The sequence below is a fragment of the Augochlora pura genome, chromosome 3 (assembly GCF_028453695.1).
Source record: "Augochlora pura isolate Apur16 chromosome 3, APUR_v2.2.1, whole genome shotgun sequence".
NCBI classification, from domain to species: domain Eukaryota; kingdom Metazoa; phylum Arthropoda; class Insecta; order Hymenoptera; family Halictidae; genus Augochlora; species Augochlora pura.
Window position 1 is genome coordinate 26,670,066 of NC_135774.1, and position 15,212 is coordinate 26,685,277.

At 44.7% G+C, this 15,212-nt stretch overlaps 1 protein-coding gene across 1 annotated transcript in view; it reads right to left on the minus strand.

Moving 5' to 3' along the window:
* The window catches only part of LOC144479032 (sodium-coupled monocarboxylate transporter 1), a 102,277-nt gene extending 88,624 nt beyond the window's left edge, over positions 1–13,653 (minus strand). Inside the window, exon 1 of the mRNA XM_078197496.1 lies at positions 13,636–13,653. The gene's annotated coding sequence lies outside the window, so the exon portion shown is untranslated. The remainder of the gene's footprint in view (positions 1–13,635) is intronic.
* Between the last annotated feature and the right edge of the window lie 1,559 nt (positions 13,654–15,212).

Sequence of the window (15,212 nt, forward strand, 5' to 3'; positions counted from 1 at the left end):
CAATAAAGTATCCCCGTTCCTATTGGAATTCTCACTCGTATTCCGCGCGCGTCGTAAATCAGCCCCGCGGACACTCTGGATTGCTCGTTTGCCCGCGGCCCGGGCCATTCGTCGTTTGCTTTGAAAAAGTTGCACGCTTTTTTTTCCCCTCCCCGTCCGCCACTCGCCCCCGCGGCCCTCGCGCGATGATTGAAGGCCGGCAACTGACGAAAATTGACCTTCGGGTCTCCCGCGCGCCGGAAAACTCTTCCCTCCGCGACGCGTTGCGATCTTTCTTCGAGACTTCGGGAATTTTTTGTGACGACCGTGGCGGATGAACTGAGCTGGAATTTTGCGAGATTGTTGATGTATCTTTTAAAAATATACTGTATTTTTTTCACGCGATAATCTTGACGGGTTTCAAGTTGCCAATGGGATTCGAGTGATAGCGACGAATGCAACTGTGACGCATGATAACGAAGAATTTCGGCAACTTTGGGAATTTTTTTAAAGGTAACTATTAAAAGTATCAAGTTGTAACTTTCTAGTATTATTAAGACATACTTTGTAAATGAACTGGAATTTTTTTAGTAGAATATATTAGCCAAGTTCGAAATTACAAAAAAAAATTGTAAAGCAAAGGCTTGGTCGAAAACGCGTACAAAATTGAAGGCAGATTTGGGAATTTTTCAAATGAAATTACCAAATTTAACAATTTGAAATTTTGATAAATTGTTAACATATTCTTCAAGAATCCTCCTTTTTTTATCGTTAAAAAATATTGATTACCAAAAACAGAACCTGACATAACCTGACATAAAAGTAAAGCAATTTCAGTACGAATTTTATGATATTGCTTTCTCGGAATAACAATGTTTATTCTCTAAATTACACAGCACTTATGAGATTGCTAGCCGGCTATTTAGTTTCCCGTGTATCTTTGAAGTTCAGTCCGGCGATATCCGAGGAAATCGACTTCACTGCTTCTGTTCCAACGTACTTGCGATCAATCTCTGTCCTTGCGTTTGCCAGTGTCCGTTCCTACCGCGAACCTTTGTTCTACCGTAGATTAACGAGTCCTTTGAACAAATCGTCTGTGCCCATTGCTTTTGAGCCTGTATGACGCGGGACCTTCCAGTCGGCCATTTTGACGCGGTCCCCTTGCCTCCAGCTAATTAGAACCGTTCAAAAATGCCGACTTGTTCAGAAATTCTCTAAAGGCGAACCTCTTCATGTTTAACCTCAAAAGTTAGTTATTATTTATCGAATAAGACATAGAACTTGATATTTATCGGATAAGATATATAATATTAGTTTTGTTAAAATAATAATCAAAATGTACAGATGAATAAAACGACGTAATTAAAATAAATAATAAGACGTAATTAAATATAAAGTTAGTCTGCTCTTTTGTTTGGTTTGTTTCGCAACAAAATAATTTGAGACGTCTTGTTTGATAAATATATTTAATAATGCTTCGTAAATATGAAATTAATCTTCTCTTTTATAGGTTTATTTTTTAATAAAACAATTCGATACGTCTTACTCGATAAATATAAAATTAATCTGCTATTTTATTTTGATTATTTTTGAGAGAAACAATTTGATATGTCTCATTCGATAATTAAATCAATCTGCACTTTTATTTCATTTATTCTTGAATAAAACAATTCCATACGTCTCATTCAATAAACATGAAATTAATTATACCCCAATATAACTGTACCTACCCCACTATTATTATACCTGCCCCACTACCCCGCCACATAAATTAAACCATGCCGACCGAAATGATTCGATAAAACAAGTTCAACACGTAAGAATCAAAGCTCAGATAATCAGCGACGCTCCAAAGTTCCATCAGATTTTACGGAAGTTCGCTGGCAGCGCGTATCACCTCGTTCGCCTATCCTGCACTGATAATTGTCAAGGAGCCGTGTATCCTGTTCCCCGAGTGTCGGCTAAACTATTAATAGGATTACTCCTTGTCGCGTGTATATTCGTTCGAGCATGTGGCGATCCGGATCCGAGCGGAGGTCGAAACGGTGCAATTATTACAGAGATCCGCGAACCGTGGGCGAACGTTCGACAATGCCTGGAACTAGTTTAACGAACCGCCCGTCGAGGTGCGGAAACTCCGTCGGATAGCGAGCGCGCCGCGCCGGTCGGGCCGAGTCGTCGCGCGAGGGCCGGTGTCGCGCGAATTAATTCGCGGCTGATTGGGTCAAGGATCGCTGCGCGCGAATAAACGTTGCGGTTCCTCGAAACCGGTATACGGATCGAACGCGGCGAAGGAATGGGCGGAGGAGAGAGGAGGGGACGTTGGGGGCGGAAGAATAATGGTAAGAGAAGCAGCCGGGGCAAGAAATCTAAAGAACCCCGAAGCGAGCCGACGAAACTGGGACGGCGAGATAATCTTGAGGAACTAAATATAAGAGCCCCGAAGAACGAGAGATCCGCGAAGCCAAAAGAAAAGAATTGAACCTGTAATGAACGAGGATGCACAACCGCTGAAGAATGGCCAACAGTTTCGCCGCTGCACCGGCGGCTGAGAAAGTCTCGAACGGGGGATTATCATTCTTTGTGCAGCACAATGAACTAGAATTACGTACCGTAATCGACGATATTGCGGCGCCCGCTTTGTATTAATCAGCAGGCGATCGCGGTTTTTAGGCGGGGGACTTTAGACCGGATTTCGGACGGTTCTTGCGCGTGGCTGACATGAATTATGATTCCAGCGTCGTTCGCACGTTAATACGACATTTTTACTCGAATCTTCGCTCTAGTCATTTGTTATTCTACTAAAACTTGCTATATATTTATATATTTCTTTTATTCTCGTGTTCGTCTATTTATATATTCGTGTCCATAATTGTGAAAGTGGTCTAAGTCAAAATTTAAAAAAAAAATGAGTTTATCAGTTATTTTACACCACATTATTTAAACTTTATTCAATGTAATTTTTACGATATCGTTCACGTGTTACTTGAACAAGTTACAATTTTTTTATTTTTACTCTGCATTTGCAACACTATTTATTTATTATATATTCTTTATATTTGTTGCTCGCGAGAAGCGGTGGATTTGTAATTACCCCCGGGTATTTTTGTAAGCCCGGGGGAACATTCATTGCTAAATAAATTTTCGTATCTCATTGCTACCGTTTCGACGAAATAAGAATACAATACAAGCTTCTTATTAATATTTTATAATTCTTCTTATTAAGGATTTTATAAGCTCGGACTACAACGCTGCTATTCTGAAATTCTGAAATTCTTCCGAAATGTTCTTTATCTTCCCGCTCCGTGTACCATCGAATTCGAAGACTGCAACGAAAGCGCAATAATTCACGGTCTAATTATGATGTAAAATAAAACGCGCCGCCGTTCGTAGCATTTAAATAGCGGGATTTTTGTGCGCGCGTGCCGCGTCGAAAATATTGTGCTTCCGTAGAATGCATAAAATCCGGCGGTATCGAATGTGCGCGCATTAATAAATATGCATAAAATTTCACGGTCCAATTGCTACGTAAAATGAAACGTGCTTCTTGCCCGATACACCGGAATCCTTGAATTTCCATGCTACGAGTCCGGCATCGAAAAATATTGGCCGAGGCCGGGGGAGACGATGTGGGGTTGCAGCGGAAGCAAAAAATTAGTTGGGTAAGGGATGTTGTCGGATACGATGGCGATGGCGATGGCGGTGGTGGTGGTGGTGGTGGTGGGTGACAGAAGCATGTAGGACAGAACATGTGGAGACAAGGGTGTCCACCTCCGGTACGTGGATGCGAGGGATTCGTGGGGTTGTAAATTATGTCTGTAACAGACCCCACTCGATACGTTTACCGTGGACGCTATAAGGTGGCCCCTTAAGTCTCCGTGTTACCAATTACGATATAATATCGGCTAGAGGGACGGCCCGTGTCCGTCGAGATTTATCTGCTCCCGGGAAAAAAGAACAGATGCGGCCATGTCCGACGATGAAGCCGAAATGGGGGAAGTGGTCCGCGATGGCTTCGGCTGACACTGCTCTTATGGCACTTAAGGCTGTCACCCTTGGCCGGAGGAACGTTAATATAGCGCGCGAGAAAGCGAGCACCGGATTAATTCAATAAATTCTATATTTAATAGAAATATTATCAGATTAATTCAATAAATTCCATATTTAATAGAAATATTAAATACAGTCCGCTAATGTCATTTTATTTGCGACATATATTTCTCGAAAATGATATTCATACATTGCCATCACACTGCCAATAGGTTACAATTAAATCAAATTTTTATAATAACACAATAAATATTAAGTGCACACAAAATTGATTGTTTTCTTTCTTTTTAAAAACAGATAGAATTTTCTGATGTACCTAATATTATTATTCACAGCGTTCTTGAACTTCCATCAATTTATTAATTATTAAGCCGCGGCTCTTTATGCATCTCTAATAAAAACGAGATAATGCATGCGAGATAATATACATAATTTCGAAATAAAAAATATAATGGCGCGAAAATATTTCCGGAGGATCCCGGCAAAGGGGCGGGTATTTACTCAAATTTCTCTGTTGATAATCCAGGAGTTACAGATGCGTGAAAAAATGCAGGCCATTAGCGCGAACCTTTGTTAAAATATGCAGCAGGGAAAGTTCCGCGTTGTCGTTCGCCGGTTTCTGCCATAGTTCAACCGCGTCCCGTAAACATGTTGGCCCGCGCCGTTCACATTTTACAGGAAATTGGAAACAGCGCGCGCGCGGTTACATTCCGTCCGCGAAATATAAGACAGTAAATTAAACGGCGGCGTAATTGTGCTACGGCGAGACGACCGGCGACGATATACATAATGAAGCCGATAATTGAAATTTTCGAGTCCCCCCTCCCCTCCCCGTAAAATCCGGCGAGAGACCGGATAATGAGACGGGGCATCGGAAAATTTGACACCGCGAACACGTTCACGGGCTGCTAATTCGAAAAACCAGGCGATCGAAGTCCACGTGGTGCGAATTATCGTCGCTATATTCGACGACCCGAAATTTGTTACTGTTTATAATGAAATCGACGCGGTGGTGACTAAAGCGGCGGGAGCTTGCCATCTGTGATAGTTTCACGAGAATTGCCCAACTTGAGAATTTATTTTCGCTAAATTGGTAAATTTTTTATGGTGAACTTTTGGAGGATTTTTTATCGTAGAACTGATCTTTTGCAGCTTTTATTTTACAGCCGGTGCAGCTTTCATTTTGCAGCCGTCGTAGCTTTTTTCACGTGAAAATACCAGCCCAGTTCCAAGTTGTAAAAATATTGAGACAATTCTCTACTTATCCAAGGTTGAGAATTTTTCTAAAAGAACGTGTTAGAGGTATCAATATCAAACTTAGCAGATTTATTAACAAATACCCCGAGAATATACTGCATTTTTGTCTCGCAAAAATATCCATTCTATCTAAACTTAAAAATTCAAAATGATCGCCACTCTACATAACCCGAAATATAACTCACCCCAATAATCAAAAACAGACAACTTTGGTAATTTTTTAACAGTCAACAAATGAACGTATGAACTTAAAACTTTGCGAAATTGTTAATACAACATCCTCAAATATACCCCACTATCTCTGCTTAGAAATATGATCCGATTTAAAGAAAATATGGTTGACACGTGAACCTGTCGACTCACTTTACTAACCCCAGTAAATTCAGCAATTTTTATTGAAATAAAATTCAACGCATGGAACCAAAACTCTGTGGAACACTACACCGTAACAGTTGAAGATGAAACTGCGGAGATCTCACCTTCGCTTTCGTTTGGTTTTCAACGAAATGGGCGCAGCCGATGCCGGTTGCGCCCGCGAAGAAGATATACACTCGTCCGAAATAATGCGCCATAAATTCGAGGGGGAGTTTAATGTACCATTACCGGCGGCGGCAAGAGAAGAGAGAGGAGAGAGGGGGTGGAGAGGGGAGGCGAGGCACTGCCACGATAAATCAGCTTTTCGTCCGAGCGTGCTCGCGAAAGGATGAAACTGGGTCGGCTCGCGTTCCGTCATCGTTAACGCCGTCGTTCGCTTCCGTCAAGCCCGTGGCGATCGTTCGCCGATCGAGGATACATCTTTCGCCTCCCCACCCACCACCCCCCCCTCCCCTCCCCTCCAACCCGTAAGACGCGATAAATCTACCGCCAACCACGGATCCTCCTTCGAGGTAATATTTAACACCGACTGGAGACTTCGCCTCGCATTTTTATTCCTTCAGAAACGCTGCACGAACTGCGTGACACTGCGTTTTTGCTATCGTAAAATTGGGATACATCCGCGATTGCTGTCCTTTCCAGCCTGTAAAATCTCAAGTTGGGAACAACGTGTTCCATGAATTTTTATTTACGTTTTCTCTTCACTCATATTCTTTTTCTTTTGCAAGAAAAGGGTTGCCTCGTAAATAGATTTATTATTTTTATATGTGCAAATATGGGTTTATCGAGGTACAGCGGCTATTTCACGTTCTTGTATATTTATTATTAACTTTGTGAGGTTTATTTTGTGCTAATAAAACACAGTATTGCGGAGAAAAATTATAAATCATTTGTAAGACTAGCTTCCAAATCCCAATTTTATTTTTAATATATTGAACGAAAGATTATTAGGATTTCTAAAATATAAAAGAGGTATATTAATATTTCTCAGGGAAATTTTAACTTTCTATTTCTAAAAATAGATTTTTCTATTATATTCCTATTATATTATAATAGATATTTCTATTTCTAAAATAACTGTGACATTGTCCGAATTTTTGAGGTTAACATCTGAACATTAAACGCATACAGTAACGCATGAAACAGTAAAAACCTCGTCGAGATAATTCGCTGGCGTTATTCCTTCTATCTTAAATTTCAGCCTCGGTTATCTTCGCGCAATCAAAATTACAAGATGGTCGTCCAAAGCGACTGTTCCCCAGCGGTGGCTCCGAGGACCAAGCCAGTCGCTTCGCCGGGACACCGGAAGCCATTACGACCCTCGAATACCAGAATCATCCTCCCAGAATCCGGGACGAGCTCGTGAATATGAATTTAAATATTCGTTCCTGTAAATTTTCCAGGGTCCCCCCGGCCGAGGCTCGTTCCCGAAACGCGCGCGACTTCAGCGCCGCGTGAAACGAAAGGATACGGGTTATGTGGCGCGGCAGGGCGGATCATAGTTACAGCAACAAATTATTACACAAGCGGGCCGGGGCTGCGGGGTTCTAAGTGGCCTCGGCGGATCGACGACAGCCTCCGGGACCCCTTGAATCCTGAATGTGTTCGCTCCGAAACTTGCGTCCTGCCGGCAAACTTCTAATAAAACGTGATGGCTCGGTCGATCCTGATCCGCGCGCGCGGCTTCGAAAATCTGTCTGCCGGGGAGCCGCGAGGAATTTTGCTGCCCGGAGGGCGGCGAGCGCGAACCAGATATAATGGCGCAAGCATCTTAACTAATTCCGTATGTCGAAGGCAATTTTCAAGTACACACCCCCAGCGTTCTGTCATTCTTCGATTTCTATTCAAACTTGCCGCCTAACTTTCCTTAATGGCTGTGTCAAACTTCTGGAATATCGTTCTCCTCGTGTGTCTACGTTCAATGCACACGTCTTTGTTCAATTATATTGGCAGCGTAAGATAATTTCTATTTCTTTTGAGTGGGTGATTCACAGAATTAAATTTTGCTTTGATTTAACTAATAGTTAGCTTTATTCCACGACTGTACTGTTCATGAACAAATTGTAATATCTTTTGCTATGATGAGTATATTCGTCATTAAAAAATTCTACCAGAATATTATGTCCGTTAATGTCATTTAATTTGCAATATAAATACCTCGAAAATGATATTCATAAGTCGCCATCACGCTGACAACAGAGCACGAATTTCAATTAAATGAAATAATTATAATAATGCATACAAAATTTATTGTCCTCCTTCCGTTTAAAAGCAGATCGAATTTTCCTGTAGACCCCAATATATTTCTGTCCGCGCGCGTTTCTAGAAAATCGCGCAAACGAGCGAACAAAGCGGGATAAACAAGCGGGAGAACGGGGAAGTGAAAAACGATATGTGCCCTCGCGCTCCGATTTGTAGATAGCGATCTCTCCGCGGTAGGTGCTCGAAATATCAGGCGCAGAGGCACGGGCGACGGCGAGGTGCTCCGATTCGCAGCCGCACAGAAAATTGGCATCCATTCGTGCCGGTCGTTCGCGCGTATAATAAACGTCTGTGTCGGACACGCGACTGATGCTCAACGCGGTCCCCCGCCGATGGACGCGTCCGGCGAAGAACGGAAGAAGGACGACGATTTTCCAGAGCGCGCGCGCGCTAGCGGAGGAGCGCGCGACCGACGGGTTGACGAGCGATTTTTCCGCGTTTCCGTCTGCGGATTCGCCGCCGTGAATTATTAACGCGCAATTAAGAAGCACTCCCCGGTATATAGTAGAGCGGCGGTCCGCTGAATTATTTCGAGCGAAGGGCCAGCAGAAGTTCTGCGCGCGGGGGCTAATACCGCGCGCGCGCGCTTAGTCGAACAGGGCTCGGAATATTGTTAATAATGCAGCCGGAGATTTACATTTTCCATCGCGCACCATTCTTGCCACGTTTACGGCGTTGCTTCTTCAGAATCATTCTGTTTTCGTTTCTTCAGCTAGCTGTACCCCTTACCTTCTTTTTGTGCCCTCCGCGCAATGATAATGTCACGCACCCTGGCAACACCACTCTTTTTATCTGCCGGACCGCCAGGATAATGCCACCCTTGGCGCCTTATCGCCGCGCCATCCGAACCTTAAGGGTTACTGTGGTAAGAGAGTCATAGGCTACTGATCGGGGGGAAAAGCCGATTTATAGGCTACCGGTCGATAGCGACGAATAAAATTTTATCCATTAGTCTTTCTATAACGAGGATTTTTAAAAAAGAAATCTTATAGAAAGAAACCTAAAAGAAATCTTTCAAAAGGAAATCTTTTTAAAAGAAATCTAAAAGGAACCTTTCAGAAAGATATTAATACCTCTCTTGCAAACGCGCGTTAACAAGCATTATTAATAAAACTATCCCACACGATAATTGACTTTAACCCTTTGCCCTCGAAGCCGTATGAACTGTAATTCTAAAATAATTTTTCTGACATACAGCATTTCTATCTTACATGACAAAATGTATTTTATGCATATAAAATTATATTTTTAATAATTTTTGAAATCTAATTCATCATAATATAAAAATTATATTGAAACGTGCTGTAATAATTTTAGTGGTGCCTCTCAGAGTCACCACTCGAGTGCAAAGGGTTGATAATATAAAATTCCTTCAACAAATGTATACTATACTCACAAAAAAGCGCAACCAATTATACGTCACAGTGGTTCGAATAAAACGAAAAATTCCCGTCGGCGATGCGTTTTGATCGCGGGACAGTGTCGCGAATTTCGCAGATCGAAGGTGCGTCTAATGTCTGATGGTGTCCCACGGGGTCTCGATAGCGTCGAGCTGGAATGAAATCAGCTCGAGCTTCGCGAGGAAACCTAAACGCGCCGGGAGACGCACCTTCGCGATCGCAATAGTACGGCGCGAGGGCGTTACGGTGTAATATAATCGCAGGAGAGAGAGAGAGAGAGAGCACTCGCATTGATTCGGCGCGACATTAAACGGCAGAACGTCGCGCCGGTCGGAAGAGAGAGAGAGAGAGAGGGGGGGGGGGATAAATTACTTCGATTATAGTTATTCCCCCCGTGAGAATAGTCGCGTTTGCCTGAGACGTACGGCCTCGTTGCATTGGTACACCGCTCGGCGCGCCAGGATTTATGACGTACGCGGCCGGAGGAGAGGATCGGGTCGATAGGCGTCGTGCGTCATTAGACGCCGAAAGGTCCCCGGTATCGCGTGTTATTTAACCGGCATTTGCATCTCGATACGATCGCGCGGTTATCCACCACTGCCGTTAAATATCTTCGCGAGAGAGGGGCGGCTGAGGGGGTCGGCGAAAGGGGCAATTCGCCGGGCTTTTGCCCCTTGTTTGTTGTACGCGCGTCGCTTGTCAATGGACGCGCGGTATCGTCAGGCTCCCACGCGATCCATATACACGGTCCGCTTTACACCTGTTTACACTTTCGTGTCGCGCTCGACCCCCGGCCCTCCATTGTTGTCCTTTCCCTTTCATCCGGCGGAATTTTATGCTGAATCGGCGGCCGATTGTTGTCCGGCCCGACCGATGGCCCGCTCGCGCAATCTTTTCTTTCCGGGCCGCGTGGACCTCGCGTGCTCGTCGCCGGGTATTTATGGGGAACGGTTAACCGTTCGCCGACATTGTTTCGGCGGTTCTTTTGTCGGCCGTGCAACCCTTCATTCAAGATTTTTCGCGATTTTATAGTGAAATTCGCTGGTTGAATGTTTTATGTTAGATTTTAGGGTAAATTGAAGTGTGCATGGTTTTAGGTTAGCTTAGGATGGGTTTAATTTGTTTAGGGTAATGTATAAAGATATGTTGCTGGTGGTCAGACTTGATATTCAGTAATTAGGATAGATTTAATATTTTTAATAAATAGTTGTTTTACATTCAAAAAATCGCATATTACCAAATAAAAACCACCATAGTATTAATATTCCGCCAAAAACTCGACAACCCGCGATTACTTTTCACCAACTTTAGATCCCAGATCCACGATTCAGTATCCAAGAACCCACCGCGCCATTGTTCCCGCATTTAATTAATATTATGATATCCTAGCGTACACCGTGTCTAACATAGACAGCACATAACCAATTTTCGCGTAACGAGCTATTTGATCCGCGCGCGCGCCCCGCGTATTTCCATCGAAATAACATTCGGCTGGAAGGCGCTCGAACTCACAAGTGTTTTCGAGCAGTTCCCGCGAGTACACGGCGACACACAACTTTCGCATAATGGTAGGGTACGGCGTGTCGGATAAATCGGGCGCCCGTGACAGAATTAGCCCGGATAGATGGGAGATTTACCGGCGGGCGGCCCGACTACGCCCGGCTACCGTGAAGTGACGATACACGGGGTCATAACTAAACAACCGGGAACTTTCGCGACACAAGGCGGAACCTGTTTCCGCTCGATTTTAATTTCGCGTAAAGTTCGGGGGCCGGCTTTCGGGGGACGCCGTGTTCCGGGGACCGGCAAAGGGAGACCTCCCGGAATCGCGGCAACTTCCGTGTTATGGTGAGAGGAGGAGAGAGAAAAGGAGAGAAAGGAGGATGGAGGAGGAGAGAATGGAGAAGAGAGAAAAGAGAAGTGGAGGAAAGGGAAAAAGCGAAAGGAGGAAAGAGAAAGGGGGAAAAGGAGAGCGAAAGATGAAAAGAGAAAGAGAGAAAAGGAGGGAGACAGAGATATAGAAAGAGAGAGAAGGAGAGTGAAAGAAGGAGAGAAAGACTGAAAAGCAGAGTAAAAAGAAGGAGAAAAAAAACAACCACGCGCGAGTTCGTCGAAGCAGTTTCCTTCTAAATTCGGCGAGCGTGTTCCTCCAGAGCGGTGCGTTTGACGCGCGAACGGGCATGATCGATGGATAAACTTCCACGGATAATTAGGTAACACCGTTCCCTTTATTAACAAGCACCGACGACGGGCGGAAGCTTTGAATCTCGAGCGGGAGTCTAACAGTCTCCCGTAGACGTTTTCTCCCCATTCGTCGAGCGGCCTTTCATTTCGCCGAGCGAGAGCGATGTTGGTCGGCCACGCGGAAACCCGTAAAAATCTCGTAAAACGCCCGATGATGCGAAAAAATCCGCGCCACGGAGGCTGCCGAGCGCAGTAAATCTTTTATAGGAGGCTCTCCACGAAAAGTCGCGGCGCGGGCTGTTTGTCTGATTTGTTTCCTCTGATACCACGCTGACCCATTGATTCTTTTACTTCCGATGATTCGAACGGGGGGCGGCCGTGAATTCGCGCTCGTTAATTTAATTCCTGCGAAATATCCTCGCTAATTTTTTTATCTCCTCTGGTCGAGAGGAAAAATAGCGCGACGTTATAGAGGGAAGTTCGATTGCGAATAGAATTTTCCTTCCTAATCAACAAATTACAAAAATAATTTTTCAATTCTTTTCTTTCAATTATTTTGGAATAAAAGAATTTAATATTGAACAGATCATACTGTAAACTTAAATAGGTTTCAGTAACGCTTACATTGTGTTTTTCCGTGGAAAATAAATTGCGCAGCGCGTCCTCTTATCGCAGAATTCTAAAACAAGCTGGAAAGAATCGCGTGGGAACGTTCTCAGAGCCGGCGAGCGATCCTGAACGTCTGTCTTCCTTAACGCGTAACTCAAAGCAGTCGCCGGTTAACGAACGGCAGTGAAGTTCGGTTGTTCCGATGCGGCGGATAAGTAACGAGGCGAAAGTTGTTGAGAAAATAGCGCGGCGGCGGCGGCGAGAGAGAGATTTGCCAGTCAGGATCCCTGACGTACAACCCTCTCGCCAACAGGGGCCGCATTATCCCATCCCGTTTCCACCCCCTTTAGCACGGTTAATGAATCGGTTTTGTAGCGATTTTCAAGCGACTCCGAAAAACCGATTGCCGCGAACTGCGATAATTCATCCGCGGCGTTTCCCCCCTATTTTTGTTCGGATTGGCGCGTCGGTTTTCGATCCGATACGAATCGAATCGGTACGGCGAGTAAATTCGTCGGGGTACGTGTGGACTGTTTCAATTTTACATGACCAACAACCGGCCGGAATAATTGGTCGAATTAGCAATTCAATCTCTTGGCCGAGAGAGAGAGAGAGAGAGAGAGGATATCGACGCGCCATTCGAATGATCCGTCTCGCCGTTGCGAGAACGTCAACGATTCCGATCGCCGATTTAATTCGCGGCCGCGTTCCCTCTCCGATCGGCCACGCCGATTCCCGGTTTCCGGTTTAATCGGTTGTTCGACGACGGCCGGATCCGGAACGGGCCGTCGGCTTTAATGTTTGCGCGTTGCTTATGAACGCCGCGGCGAGAGACGAGAATTCCGACTCCCGTGGGGTTGTACATACCGGTCGCGGGTCGATCTTCAACCCCTCGAGACGAGGGCCGACTTGACGGTGCGCAAATTCCCCTCCGTCGCTGCACGGATTCTTCGCGTTTAGGAAATATTAGTCGCGATAAATTCGGCTAGTATATTTGTAATTTATATAAGCCTAGACGATTAGTAACACTACGAAGATATTAAGCGTTTTTATATACAAAAGTCATATAGTAGCAGAGGCTATAAAAATTGCTATAAAAATTATTTTAAAAGGTGACAGTACAAATTCAGTGGTACCTTAGTGTCACCGCCGTGTGGAAAGGGTTAGAATTGTCTTAAAGAATATGAAATTTGTAAAATTATTTCAAGTATTAATTTTCATCGTGCACTATTATAAATATATAATTATGTAATTAAAAAGAATTTTATATATATAAAAATTAATTATATTAGAAAAATTATAAAACTACAAATATATAATTATTAAAGCTCAGTATTTAAGATAGTAACACAGATAGCACAGTAATTAAATCACAGTATTTAGAGAGACAGCATAATAACTAAAGCAAAGTATTCAGAGAGGAAGCACAGCAACTATCTCTCTAGTACCTAATATTCCGAGATTTAACATTGCCATCACGAGTAAAATCTGTATCAACGAAAGAAACTTCGAAATTTACCTTCAACCCCTTAAGAAACGTCATTTAAGCGGCTAAACTTGTATTTAGCAGCGAAAGCTTCTAAAGTCTGCTAACAATGCGCGGTAATTGGCTCTCCTAGCCTAGTGCGACTCACTGAAAATAGAAACACACACACATATACGTGTATCTACTTTGCTTTCAATGGTACGAGAAGTGCTTCAAACACACAGCCTGATAGTTTCCAGAAGGAGGGTACAACAGTGCACGGCAAACTTTCTTTACGGCCATACCTTTCTGTGTATATTTCTTCAGCCTATAGTATCTTAAGTTCGCAACAAGGGATCGGATTGTTTGCAAAACCGGTTTCGTTCCAGCAACGACGTTGGCTGTACGTAAACAATTACAAGGCGCGGTGCCTGCACCTCATTGTGCACAGCCTCCGCTTGCATTGTGTATCGCGACGCGCGAACCTTGACACCATTATTTTTGTTATCCGTTCGTCCACTTCGGGCAACAACTGCGAAGCCTTGCCCCCGACTTCGGTCGATAAAAAGAAAGCGGTTTAAAATTCACTTCGCGGGAGCCAATGAATCGGCTGTGAATCTTAAAAACGTCGACGTTTGAATGGCTACCCTAAAGACGATCGTCGCGCGGACGATAGCCGCCTGGAGCCGACATCAGCCGAACATCCGAGGTCCGAGGCTTTGCGAGGACGCTCTAAATAGCTGTCTCTCAGCTGGTCCGTCCAGAAATACTCTTCTCCTGGCATTGCCGCGGGCGGCATCTGCGAAGTCGCGCGCGCGGTGTCGGCGCCCGGGCGCGAATCCGCCGCGGGAAAGCCGTGCAGCAAAATCATCTTTCGATCATCCATCTTCCGAACGTGCCGGCGCTCGCGAAGCGCCGACTATCGAGCATCTGTCGATCAGTGTACACGGGGAGCGCGCGCGGAGCGTCGCCGACTGAAACTCGATTTACATGGCATCGATCGCGTTCCCGGGACCGCGTAAAATCCAATCGGCGAAGGATCCCGGAGGCTGTCGGTCTCGCGCGAAATCTCTTCTTCGTCATCCGGGCGGACAGCAGCCGATTCCTTTTGTGTCCTGTATCGTTGCGCCGTGCCGGGCCGGGCCGCGCGCAATCTCGTCTGCTGCCGATCGATTCCGCGGCCGACAGGTCCTGTCAGACGGCCGAGCGATCTCTAACGATTGCCCGGTGGCCCGTGCAAGCCTTCAGAACCACGGCCAAGCTCTGGATCTCCTGGATCCCCGCTGAATATCCTGGGCTAAAGCGGTTACCGGGACCCGGGCTGTTGCGACTAGCCTAACATGATCGGTTCGCCACTTTTGTTAGATAGCACGGCTTGGAAACGTTTATACTGCGCCATGGACGCTTATACCAATTTTTGATAGACGCCATTGATGCTACAAAGGCGTGGATTAGTTTTTATTTATAATTCGTATAATTTTGATATTTATTCCGTGGACCGTACTCTGGGAATCGATTGTTTCTCTTGTCGATACAAATGATTTGTCACGAAAAATGTATGTGGTATGTAGAGCATGTAAAATTAGATAGTGTTTAAGTCATCATTTTTAAGTTCTTGAGCTGGTTTACAA